General features: G+C 37.1%; 1 protein-coding gene across 8 annotated transcripts in view; it reads left to right on the top strand.

Moving 5' to 3' along the window:
• ALPK1 (alpha kinase 1) overlaps positions 1-13,587 on the top strand; it is a 146,665-nt gene that overhangs the window by 64,849 nt on the left and 68,229 nt on the right. For 4 of the 8 annotated variants that reach the window (XM_074228693.1, XM_074228695.1, XM_074228689.1 and 1 more), the window contains one exon: positions 10,893-10,980. The exons of 2 other annotated variants lie outside the window; for them this stretch is intronic. The gene's annotated coding sequence lies outside the window, so the exon portion shown is untranslated. Of the gene's footprint in view, positions 1-4,427; positions 4,627-10,892; positions 10,981-13,587 lie in introns of all 8 variants that reach the window. 2 more of the 8 variants (XM_074228691.1, XM_074228690.1) reach the window with 2 other exon arrangements.

Below are 13,587 nucleotides of genomic sequence, written 5' to 3'. Positions count from 1 at the left end.
TTTGTTTTTTATTCTCCAGTGGAGTAAGGCAAACAGAGGTTAAGTGACTTGCCAAGGGTCAAACAGCCAATAAGTATCTGAGACTAAATTTAAACTCAGATCTTTTTAACTCTAAGTCATCTCACTGCCCCTTTCCCAAGTACTTATTTTCTAAAGTATATACACAGAGGTCCATAGAACTAGGTCTCTGGACCTGATGGAGAGACCTTTAAAGGTGATTGTTGGGTGATAGTGGCATGGAGAAGCTATGAAAAATAGCAGTAGGGAGCAAGGAATGTACTGACAAGGGACTTTCCATGAGTTTTGACTGTACTATTAAGGATCAAATGTTAACTTCCAGAGTTTGGCCTCAAGAATTAAATTAACATATGCTCTTATTAATATTTCTTTCAGTCTGTTGCTTATGCAGGCATGCATGGGGTAGGGTCTCACCAGAGAACCAAACCCCCAAGGATGCAACTCTGAAAGATTTTTTTTAATCTAATTTCACTATCAGAAGATAAAAATCTGAAAAGTCACCTCCAGCTTGTCAGATCTAAAACAAGAGTAGCCTTCAGCTTAGAATGGGACTGCCTATCTGACACACCTGATAAGAGGAAGACATGCCAGGAGGGATGGCTCCTCCCAAACCTAGTATATATGTGCCTATTTGGTTATGCCAAGATCTCCACAAATGCAAACTTAATCTTTCATTTTCAGAATGTCAGCATGCCCAGTGACCTTTAGAGGTTAATAATACCTACCCCTCCTCCTGGTCCACTATGTTGGGGTCTATGAGAGAAGGAGCATTCAGCCTTGGAGATTCATGACAGAATCAAGATTCAAAAGGAAATTCACAAGCTAGAACTTGAATAAGATGAAAATGGATAAGGACAAATATAAACTTTTGCACATGGTTACAAAAAATCAACTTCACAAGTATAAGATGAAGAAAGCATGGATAAACAGGAATTCTTTTGAAAAGTATCTGGGGTGGGGCAGCTAGGTGGCGGAGTGGATAGAGCACCAGCCCTGGAGTCAGGAGTACCTGGGTTCAAATGTGGTCTCAGACACTTAATAATTACCTAGCTGTGTGGCCTCGGGCAAGCCATTTAACCCCAATTGCCTTGAAAAAAAAACCACCTAAAATAAAAAAACAAAACAAAACAAAATCCTATGATTGCAGAAGAGGGTGCCAAGAGATTCTTTATGTTTAAGAGAAGGCTCTCTGATTCAGTAAACATCAATAAATCAATCAATTAATCAAAAGAATTCATTAGGAGACTATTTGTCCTCCTAGAAGGAGAATTAAGATCACAGAATCATAGATTTAAAGTTGGAAGATAATATAGAGCTCATTCAATCATCCAACCCCTTCAGTTTACAGATCAAGAAACTGAGGTCCAAAGAGGTTAAATAACTTAGACAAAATCATTCAAGTGATAAGTTAGGGCTTTTAAATCTAAATACAGATACCTTTCTGTTGTCTAGTGGAGTTCAAGAAATTGAGGACAGAAAAGAATGAGGACTGGGGATATTTTGTGTGAGTTTATTGTGGATAGGCAGGTGCAGAGAGCCACAAGCAGTGTGTGCTTCACTCTTCCCCCTGCCTTTGTCACATTTGCTCCTGATCCCCTGTTGGTGTTATTGTTGTTGAGTCATTTTCAGTCCTGTCTGAATTTTTATGACCTCATTTGAGGTTTTCTTGGAAAAGAAACTTAGAATGCTTTGCTATTTCCTTCTCCAGCTCATTTTACAAATAATGAAACTGAGGCAAACAGGCTAATTGACTTGCCCAGAGTCACCCAACTAGTGTTTGAGGCCAGAATGAACTCAGAAAGAGGAATCTTCCTGACTTCAGGTCTAGCAGTCTTTCCACTTGGTCAATATTTCCTACTGATCTGCCCCATGGATACCTTAGCAGATCCCAAAGGGTGAGTTAATCCTGTGGTGGAAAGGCAATTAGAGAGAGAAAGAGAGAGAGAGAGAGAGAGAGAGAGAGAGAGAGAGAGAGAGAGAGAGAGAGAGAGAGAGAGAGGATACCAATAGACACAGGATCCTACTTTTGAATGATTGCAAACGCACAGAATACCTCAAGTATAAGGTCACCTTCCTGGGAAGGTCAATGTGTGAGTGTTCCAGGAATTATAATGTGAATTATTATTATTATTGTTGTTGTTGTTGTTGTTATTGTTAGAATGTTGAGGGAATTGATTGGGTTTGACTTTTCTTGTATCATCATTAGTATTAGTGATTGCACAAAGTGGGGGTGACAACTCCTAGGGGGGGCAATAAGACAGAGGGAAGGAGTATTTGCAGTGGGTTATTGGTCACTCCTTGTCACTGCTCTTCCAGGAATCACCTTAAAGACTAGACCTTCCCTCACTTTGATCTTGCCTTCCAATTCTGTTCAGGCAAAATGCTACTCATTTTCACAGACAAACGATAGCTAAATAAATCAGAAAATGAGTTCCCCATCTCCTACAAAACCTTCCCCTCTTCTAACTTCCCTCTTACTTTTTTTATTTTATTTAAGACAATGGGTTAAGTGACTTGCCCAAGATCACACAACTGGGCAATTATTAAGTGTCTAAGCTCAGATTTGAACTCATGTCCTCCTAACTCCAGGGCTGGTGCTCTATCCATTGCATCACCTAGCTGCCCCTTCCCTTTTACTCTTGAGGAGACCATCACCTTCTCAGGCATTCAGATTAAAATCCTCAAAACCCTAATCTTTTTTTAAAGTTTTCATTTATTTTGAGTTTTACAATTTCCCCCCAATCTTGCTTCCCTCCTCCCATCCCCCACAGAAGGCAGTTTGTCAGTCTTTATGTCTTTGATCTAAGTTGAATGTGATGAGAGAAATCATATCCTTAAAGCAGAAACATACAATATGTGCTATAGCAGTATTACATAATAAGATAACATTTTTTTTAAAAAAGTTAAAGGTAATGGTCTTTGTTCAAGCTCCACAATTTTTTTTTAGGTTTTTGCAAGGCAAATGGGGTTAAGTGGCTTGCCCAAGGCCACATAGCTAGGTAATTATTAAGTGTTTGTGATCGGATTTGAACCCAGGTACTCCTGACTCCAGGGTCGGTGCTTATCCACTGCGCCACCTAGCCGCCCCTTCCACAATTCTTTCTCAGGATACAGATGGCATTCTCCATCACAGATATCCCAAAATTGTGCCTGATTGTTGCCCTGTTGTTATGAACAAGTCCATTAAGGTTGATCATCACTCCCATGTTGTTGTTAGGATGTACAATATTCTTCTGAAAATCCCACTCTTTCTCATTCACTCATATTCAATCAGTTCCAAACTCTGTCATTTCCATTTTTGGTTATAGTGAAACCTATCCCCTTCTCTCCTCTAATGTGACACCATGCTGATGCAGGCCCTTATCACCTCACTAGCTCACTCTGGACTTTTATAATGGCCTTATAATAGGTTGATCTCCCTGACTCAAGATTCCTTTTCCTATCCATTCTTCTCTTAGCCAGAGAGTCTTCTTAATGTGCAGGTCTGACTATTTCCTCCCCACCCCTTTCACTAAACTCCAATGGCTTGCTATTGCCTTCAGGGTCAAATAAAAAAAAATCCTCTATTTAATGTTCAAAATCCTTCATAATCTGTCCTCCCCTTTCAGTTTTCTTAAATATTTTCCAGCTCTCCTCCTCTAAGATCCATGAAACTGGCTCATTGCAAAACATTCTCTTGAATGAACATTTTTCCTGATTGTGCCTCATGCCTGGAATCCTCTCCCTCCTCATCTGTCACCAGGTTTCCCTGACTTCTTTCAAATCTCAGCTAATATCCCACCTTCCATAAGAAGCCTTCTCCCTCATTACAAGAGTCTGATACGACTTCCAATTTATTTGGTATATATATCATGTTTGTACAAAATTGTTGATGTCCTTTTTTTTCCATTCTAACGTGATGACGATGGGGACTGTTTTTGCTTCTTTTTTGTATCCTCAGAGCTTAGAGCAGTGTCTGACACATGACTTAAAAGATGCTTATGTCACAGTGCTCTTCTTTCAACAAAACAGACATCACAAATTATTTTCATAACACTTGGGTCAATGTTCATGGAAAGCAGGTCTTCCTACCAGATTGGGAGGTCAAAATCTCAGAATTCTAATCCTCATTGTGACTGACTCACTGTGTGGCCTTGAACAAGTGTCTTAAAAATCAATGCTTCCCTCCCTCCCAGTCAACCTTCCTCCCTCCATCCCCATATTCAATTTCTTTATCTTGGCTATGGTTCTAACAATACTATCCTCCCTGGAGCATGGGTAGGACTGCACAGCACTTTTAAATGTTTCTTCAGGGTCTGTCTACTCTCCTGAAGTCTCCCATCAATTCTGTGACTATTAGGGACAGATGGGGAGAGTGGAGATTTTCTTGGACTTAAATGAGTATTTTTTCTTTCCTCATTTGGATTTAGAATTGTAAGGGAAGATCTCCAGGAAGCAGTATTTCAAAGACATCTGGGTAGGAGCCTGGAGCCAAGACCAGATGGCAGGAATGACTCACCTTGACCTGGCATGCTCTCAGGAGACAGTCATATGCCTCTCTTCTCTCCATCAGGACCAGTTTAATCAGATGACTCCATTGTCAGATGTCATCATGAGCTGATGGAGTAGGTAACTGTAGCCGAGTTACATTCACATTATCCTCAGTAGGGATGGCCTTTTCCTTTTCTCTTCTTTCTTCCTGAGAGTGACAGGTAACCCATCATGACCCTGAAGACTCTCCTGTCCTAACTGAACAATCCCATTTACCTTCACAGCAGAGTTTGGTAAACAGATCCAGCTTCAATGCAGCAGGGGATTTGGTGACTGAATTAGTTATTGGAAGGACAGAATTTTGCTTCCTAAAATATTTGGTTTTCTCAGCTTTGCTACTTTAAATGATGTGAAGGTTGACTTGTTAGAGAGAATGAAAGAGATTAATTTTCCAGTTGTGGTGATGACTTTCTTAGATGTCCACTTAGATTAATTATTTCAATATTTTACTCTGTTTTCTAAATAGGAGAAATAAATATCTACTGAACATACTGGAAGTCATTTTTAGCTACTAAGTTAATCTTCTCATATGTAGTCTTCCATATTAGAGGTCCTCCACAGGCATTCACTGAATATTCATCTTTTCTACATGTACTGGTGACATACATTATTTACACACACACACACACACACACACACACACACACACATATGTCCTTGCACTTGTGAGTGTCTAGACCTATGTTTCCATTCTTCCCATTGATAGGTATTTACATTTTGGAGAGAGCAATAAAACACTTTCACCATACAATTAGACACAGTCTTCCACAAACCCACATATTTCAGAGGGGAAGAGGGGACACACAGAGAACATGCAGATGTATGCTTACTTTTATTTGAATATACTCTACATTACTGCCTTCAAATTTTTTTAGTAATCCCTACAATCTTGATAGGTTTAGCTTAAGTCTTCCTCTTCCATACAACCTTTACTGTTCCCATCAGCCATGAGGGAGTTTTCTGTTTGTGGACCATTGTAGCAATGGTCTGTGCCACTCACTGGCGATACCAACTATCCACGGGGATAATTGATTTAGAATACTTGGGAAATGGTTGGTTGATCTAAAATGTTATCTGCTTATATAAATATCCAGAAAAGTTGGATTTCTATTAGTTAGAGAGGTTTCATTATTGGTCAAAATTTAAACCACTCCCTCCTGCTAATAACCCACTGTGAACAAACTTCTGCTCCCTTAAAAAGAAGTTTCCTTTGCCCTCTACACTTCTGGAGGCTGAGGAAGTCTCTGTTCCCTCTGGATAAAAGGAAATGTATTCTTAACCCTACTTGTGAATTTGGAATGCAATTCCTGAAAAAAAAATTTATACACAGAAATTAACTGTAGTTTACATTCAATAAGAATTTATTAAATATCTTAATATGCACAATAAAAAGCTGACCTTGAAACCAAGAAGACCCAGGGTTCAAATTGTGTTTCTGACATTTGGGGCTTTATGCCCCAAAATAAGTCATTTAATTCTGTAAAACTATAAAATGCAGAGAGGGTGGTAGAAGTTTCTCCTCTTTGGAGAATTCCTAATGTCAGTGAAAGAGCAGATCCAGTTCCATCCCTTGTGTGCAAAACACGATTCCAGAGGGTGATGGAGATAAAAGGAAAAAACAAGGCAATCCATGCCACTATTGTGTCAATCATAATAATTCACATTATTATTAAAGTTGAGTTTGGGAGATTTTTTCCGTGTACCTCCAGAAAAGTTACCCCAACTTCAAAGTACATTCATTCAAAACCAAAGCTTCTAAGTCTCCACTGTTGTATTTATTTTTATTAGAGAGCCAGAAGTCACAATTAGTCCAAAACAAAGACATTTAATAAAAGAGCAATAAAGTAGCAATAGGAACTTTCTCCCCCACAAATATACTCTTTGTATACTCTTTGATACATAGCATCAGTGGAAAGAGTATATACACACACACACAAACAAACAAACAAACAAACAGACAGGGGGGGGGGGCAGAGACAGAGAGAAGAGAAATGGACCTGGATGGCTTTGCTACACTCAGCATTCTCATTCCCATGCCAAAAGGGGCATCAGCTAAACTTTTTAACTGAGGGGTCACTTCTTCCCCATTATAAAAGGAATTAGCTATGTTTCCGCTTCTTAACTTATAATTCAGAAACTATACTTTAGCTCTTTTAGTGAGAAAGGTAGACCCTCACACTATGTATCTGACCATAAGTCAGATCAAGAAAAAAAACAAAATCTCATTTTTGTAGTTTTCTCAACCAAAAGGAGAAAAACATCTGTTAGGATCCAAGCGTTTGCTATAGCCCAGGCAATAAATTCTTTGGGAACATAGATTAGTCATTTAGTTAAACAGACCCCCCCCCAGCTCCATTTTATCATTTAAACCTACTTTCTCCTGTCAACAAGAGCAAAGTCCTGATATCAAGCCTCCATCTGACTTAAATAAATTCTATTTAACTCTAGTCAGTGCAGTATTATCAATTGAATCTCTCCTCAAAACCATTTTGGTAGAGTCATAAACCAAAAAAGAAAATGAACAAAAGAGCAACCTTCCCCAAAACAACAACAAAACCCTTAAGTATTTCTTCATCTGAGGCAAGATACCTTCCTTCAGTCCTCCAAAATCCTCTTGTTCTCTCATGCAAATGAACAAATTGGAGAAGACAGGATCTAGAAGACTAAATGGATGTTCCCTCTGTTCTGAACTCTAACTTTTCACAAGTCTATTTGTCTTGAACCATCCTGAAACTATAATGGAAAATTAAATAAGTACATAAGAAAAATACATAAAATCCAGAATTAAAGCATTTTTTTTAGCTAGAGAGATCAAGGAAGATTTCTTAGAAGAAATGACATTTGTGTTGAGCCTTAAATTCTCAGCATTTTAGATCTGAGAATTATAGTCAGAAAAGTAAGGCTATGTTGGATAATCCAGTTTGCCTGAAACATACGGGGAAAGTAGACTGAAATCAGATTGTGTAGAGCCTTGAATACTAGGCAAAGGAAGTTGCCACCAGTTAAGCATGCACTAAAGAATAAATTGAAGATTTTTGGTCTAGAGAGTAGCATCATTGATAGGAATGGGCTTCTTCTCAAAGGAGTCCCTCTGAAGAAGAAATAACCTTTTTCTACAAGTGATGAAGATAAGGCCCCACAGGTGCCACTAGTAGAGGTGCTACCTATTGTTGGTGAGGGAAAGAAGAGACAAGTTATGATAGTTGATACCTCTTTCCTGAGAAGTATCATAATGCTCTGACCAGATATTCTTCTGAGTAATGATATCTGAGAATGGAATTTGAATTTCTATACATTACTAAAGACATAAGAATTGATTCTCAGCCAGGGAAGAACTGAAACTGTCAAATGTGTGGGAAAAATATATTTACTGAAGGACTTGTGAATATGATCAAGAAAATGTTAAATTTCAATAGAGTAGGAGAGGGGGGTGGTATCTATCCACAGATTTAGATTACAAAGAGCCATAGACATGATATGTGAAAAATATCAATTGAAAAGATCAGTGATTTTTAGAACTTATTCATGAGGAAAAGGGCAGTAATAAAACCATTGGCACTGATATCTATATACCAATGTTTGTCACTGAAGAAAAGGCAAGAAGCAGTGTGGTTTGGTAAATCAAGAACTGATCTTGGAACCAGAGAAACATGCATTCTAGTCCCCTTTCTGATGAGTGCTGACTATGTGAGTGACTGAGTAAGCATTTTCAGACAAGATCATTGCATACAAACTATAAACTACAATGTTCAGAAATTCAAATTCATTTTCCCACAAAAATTCAGACAAGACACTTTTCATTTAAGTAATTGTAAAAAGATATTTGCAAATATTTGTAATATAAAAACAAAACATATCAATAAAACTGAAAGTGTAAAAATAGGGGAAAATAATGCATAGATCTGGCATTATCACTCCCCTGCTCTATGGTTCCCCACTGTCTGCTGAAAAAAATTATGAATCCCTTAGCCTGCCATTCAAGATCCTCTAAATTCAGGCTCCAATCTACCTTTGTAGTCTTTTCTGGTCATCATTTCCCACATCCTTCCCTATAGTGGATCATGGATTTTAGATTTAGGCCAGGAGGTCAACAGTTCCAACACTGATAAGGAAACAGACAACCATCATGCATAAAATTGTGGGAATAGATCAAATTATCTAAGTCCCTCCGAATTCTAGTCTTTTCATTCAAAGGAAGACATAAAGATGTTCCAGAGTGTAGTGGATAAAGTACAAACCAGGGTTGATCACTTAACCTTCTGTTTGCTTCCAGGTTAACCCTCTAAGACAATAAATTGAAGAGTATATGCCAATCTGATTTGGTAAGAGGAGTCCCTCAACTAGAGCTCCTTATTCCAATGAATCACAGGTTCAGTCAAAAAGAAGACAATAGAAAAGAGATATTGGAGATCATTCAATATTTCATAAAATCCACAGGAATAGAGAGATTCCAGAAGTAGGAGGTGGGTAATAGTATCAGAAGTAGCAGAGAAATTATATGGCCACTAATAAAAAAAAAAAGCTCTTAGATTTGGTTAATTAGCAGATTGACTTTTGTGAGAGCAATTTCAGCTGAGGATTGAAAACTGATGAAAAAATAGAGGCATTGAGTGTCAATGATTTTTGCCATGATTTGACAATAATGAAGAAATGATATCTGGAGCAAGTGGATGTCAGGACTGAGGAAAGTTAGTTTAGGGTCTGTTTTAAGAATAGAGGAGACTTAGGGGTGGCTAGGTGGCGTAGTGGATAAAGCACCGGCCTTGGAGTCAGAAGTACCTGGGTTCAAATCCAGTCTCAGACACTTAATAATTACCTACCTGTGTGGCCTTGGGCAAGCCACTTAACCCCATTTGCCTTGCAAAACCCTAAAGAAAAAAAAAAGAATAAAGGAGACTTGAATATGTTTGTAGGGAAGAGGGAAAATCTGAAGATGTGAAAAAGAGATGAAATCATTCCCAAATGAAGTGGAAAGTTGGAAATCAGGGTTCTAAAATATCAGAGTTCTAAAATATCAGAGTTCTAATCTAGTCCCCGAACTTATCAGTATGACAAAAGTACTTACCTCTCTAGACTTCAGTTTCTTTATTTGTAAAATGGGGAGACTAAAATTTACACTATCTTCCTTAGTGATTGTCATAAGGTTTTATAAGCCTAAAAGTTCTAGAGAAATATAAGCTTTCATGCTTGATAGAGTGAAATATTAACAGAAGACAAAGAGTATGAATACAGAGACAAGAAGAGAGGAAGAAAAGTTTCATCCTGGTTAGGAAAAAAAAAGAATGAGTGAAAATAGAGATTTTCAAGATGTGGATGATAGGAGTTGAAGGAATTCATGTAGGAAGAGTTTGACCCTGTTTAACAAAGGACATAAGGCAACCTGTGGAAAGTATGGAGGGTCAAGTTGAAAATGAGATTTGAGATAGAACAGTCATGTGTGACATGAAATAAACAGTGATAATGAATTAACAAAAATAGACAAAACAAAACTTGAAAGAGAATGAATTAAAATATTATGCAATCTCAGAGATGGAGTAGAGAGAGTAGATGATGAAAGCTGATTAAGGTTGAGACTTAAAAGGCAACAATAATTAGGGCAAAATAATTCTATTGTTAAAAACTGTACTACAGTTTAGGAACACTATGAGGCTTAATGGTGTCTTGGAACTAGGGACCTGACTTCTGATTTTTATGGGAAAATGAATTTGAAATTCTGAACATTGTAATTTACAGTGAACTTTGAGATCAATCCATTTGTGAATTGGCGGGGGGAGGGACAAGATTGGAGTTCCTGCACTGTCCTATAACTATATTAAAAATTTCTTAAGGATAAAAAGCATTTATAATATTAATAATAATAAGCATGCATATCCATAATGCTTTACATTTTTCAAAACAAAGACATAAAAAATTAGACTATCTACTTCTGTGAGGTAGATACTATGTCTTGTTTTTATCTTCATTTTAGAGATGAACAAATTGAGATTCTAAGTGATTGTGTCTTAGCTGTAGCCATACAACTAGTAAAATGTAGGGGGTTAGGAATCAGAGAACTTATATTTGAATTCATTCTCTCCCAATTTACTACTAATTTGACCTTAGGCAACTCACTTAACCCTTCTAAACTTAAAATTTGTGATTCTATAATAACAAGAGTCTGAGACAGAATCCAGATGTAGGTTTCCCAATGTCATTTCTGCATTCAGTATTTGACTGTGTCTTGCTCAATAATATTTGTCGATGAACTAATTTGTGGGTTGTGTGTTGACGGAAGAAACAATAAGGAAAAAATTGATGGAAGGTGGCTTTCTGCTCCTTTTATTTCTTTCTCTCTTTCTATCTAGCAAAGGAGCAAATGATCAGTGAAATGTCTGAGGGGCTGTTAACCACCAAGAAAAAAGAGATCCAGATAATCCATAGGATTGAAAATTGGTAAGCAAATTATAAGATTATCCCAAAGTTAATATATAAGTGAATTATCCCAAAGCAATGAGGGACAACTCTCCTCTTCCCCTCCTGATAGATTTTGGGTCAGCAATAGAGCTGAGCTATGAAGGCAGATGGCAAGGAAAGGCCCAGAATCTATATGGGTCTTGTAGTCTATTTTTTCCCCCACGAATGGATATCTAACCTAATTTAAAAATAAATTTCAAGTAATGTTTTGTTATCACTTATTCTATATTATACTCCTCCTTTCCTTTATAAATATGAAAAGTTGATTATGTGAAAATTTGAACTCTTAATTGGAATTTTTATTTTAGAATCCCCAACTTAACATAGAAATAGTTTTAAAGGAATTGAACTAATCAAAAACATTTCTCCACAACATGGATACAAATCTACTATTTAAAAAGAAATAGATTTTTCATTTTAGCAACAAATCCTTATTTTCTAATACTTGAATAGTATTAGATAATTTATTCTTCATTGTATGACAACAATAAGAAAGTACCTAAATTTGAGATTGGAAAATGATTTAGATATGACTTGGACTAGATGAGTGAATAACCAAATGAATGAATGAATGAATGAATGAATGAATGAAAAGGCATTTATTAAGTACTTACTATATGCCAGATACTGTGCTAATGTTGGAGATACAAATGCATAAAGCAAAGCAGTTCCTGCCCACAGGGAACTTATATTTCTAAGAGTAGGAAAAAAAAACACATATAAGGGAGTGATGTCTAGGGAGTGCTATTTTGGACAATGAAGTCATAGAGATGAGTCGGAAGACCTGAAAACTCTTCCAAGAATGTGTTGGTAGATGTTTAAAAACCAGGTATGGGGGAGGCGGAGTTCATGCCCAACACATTTTTAAATTTAATCTTTATTATTAACTTTTTCTCCTGAAGTCTCTAGGCAATTAGCAAACCATTTGTTCAAATCCTAATTTGTAACAATGGCCAATTTCCTAAGTATAAATGCTCATACTGAAAATTTGAACTCAACTCTCCAGAGCTGGCTTGGCTGTTTCCATCCTAACTCTCAGCATTCAGAATCCAATAAAAATGTATCTTATTTTTCATTGCTAACTATACCTTCCTTCTTTATGCTATCTCCTTATGCAACTTCAATGACACTGCACTTTCCTTAACTCTCTGGTATCTTCATCTCTATATCTTTTGCTAGCTTTTCTGCATCCTTTCATTCATTAAGTATGGATTTTGTCACTGATAAGTTAGAGCCAGCTTCTGCTGGCTTTCTACCTCAGAAACTGGAAAATGTCACAAAGCAGGGATTTGATTAATTTTTTTATTGTCTATACTTAACAATGATAGCCAACATTTAAAGGCACCTACTACTACTAATACCAAGCCCAGTGCTAAGCACTTTGCAGTTGTTGCATTTAAGAAACTAAGGTAAACAGTAGTTAAGTGAATGCAGGGTTACACAGTCAGTATCTCAGATCTTTCTGATTCCAGTCCCAATGCCTATCCACTTTACCAAGTAATAAAATTATGAAGAAAATGTTGATTAAATTTAAATCACAGGCTAAACTTACAGGTCTATGTATTCATATATTCATATATATTTGTTTTTGTGGAGAGCTAGTTGCAAAAAGTATTTAACAGCCCTCAAATTTTTACCCATGGTCCTTTTTTGTCTCATGTTACATTATCTCATTCCATAATATCATAAATATATCATGCAACAATATCATTTTAGATCTAAATATGGTATCTCCAAAGTCCTAATGAATGAAGTTTTAAGTTTTTAATAAGAGAAAACTGGACTAGGATTTTAGGGTCATGGTATTTTCATGTCCACCTTTTTTCCCAGTTCCCAAGTCCAAACTCACATATCTCTAATTGCCAGCTGGATTCTGTACCTGATACCTTCTAATCGGTCCTCAACATGAGCAAAACTGAACGTATCATCTTCCCATGATCTGCCTTTTCACTCTCCCCATCCATCCCACTAGTTGACATAGTAACTCCATTCCTCTAACATATCTTTCATCTATCTATTTCTTTTTATTCCTATTTCCATTTCTCTCTCTCTTTTTTTAAGGTTTTTGCAAGGCAAATGGGGTTAAGTGGCTTGCCCAAGTCCTCAAAGCCAGGTAATTATTAAGTGTCCGAGGCCGGATTTGAACTCAGGTACTCCTGACTCCAGGGCCCATGCCCTATCCACTGCACCACCTGGTTGCCCCCCTGTTTCCATTTCTCTAGTCCAGACTTTTATTGCCCTCTCACTCAAACCTTTGCTTTCTACCTAGTCTTACTGGCAGTCTAGCCTGTCTTCATTGTACTGCCCGAGTAATCCTTTTAATATATCATTTAGTACTGTCACTCTTTTATTCAAAGACCTTTAGCCATTCCCCAATGCCTGCCAAATTCCTTACCTTGGTATTAAATGTCCTCCATAATTTGGTTCTAATATATCTTTGCAGTCATTAATTCTACTTCATGTATTCATTCCAGCTAACTCATACAATTTATTCTGCTTGCCCTTTTCTTAACTCACAATCTCCCCATCCAACTTTTTTGTTGCAATGGAACACTATTGAATGTAGAAAAATGCAAAGTCAACTTG

The sequence above is a fragment of the Macrotis lagotis genome, chromosome 3, assembly GCF_037893015.1.
Source record: "Macrotis lagotis isolate mMagLag1 chromosome 3, bilby.v1.9.chrom.fasta, whole genome shotgun sequence".
NCBI lineage: Eukaryota > Metazoa > Chordata > Mammalia > Peramelemorphia > Peramelidae > Macrotis > Macrotis lagotis.
This window is presented reverse-complemented; position numbering and strand designations above follow the sequence as displayed.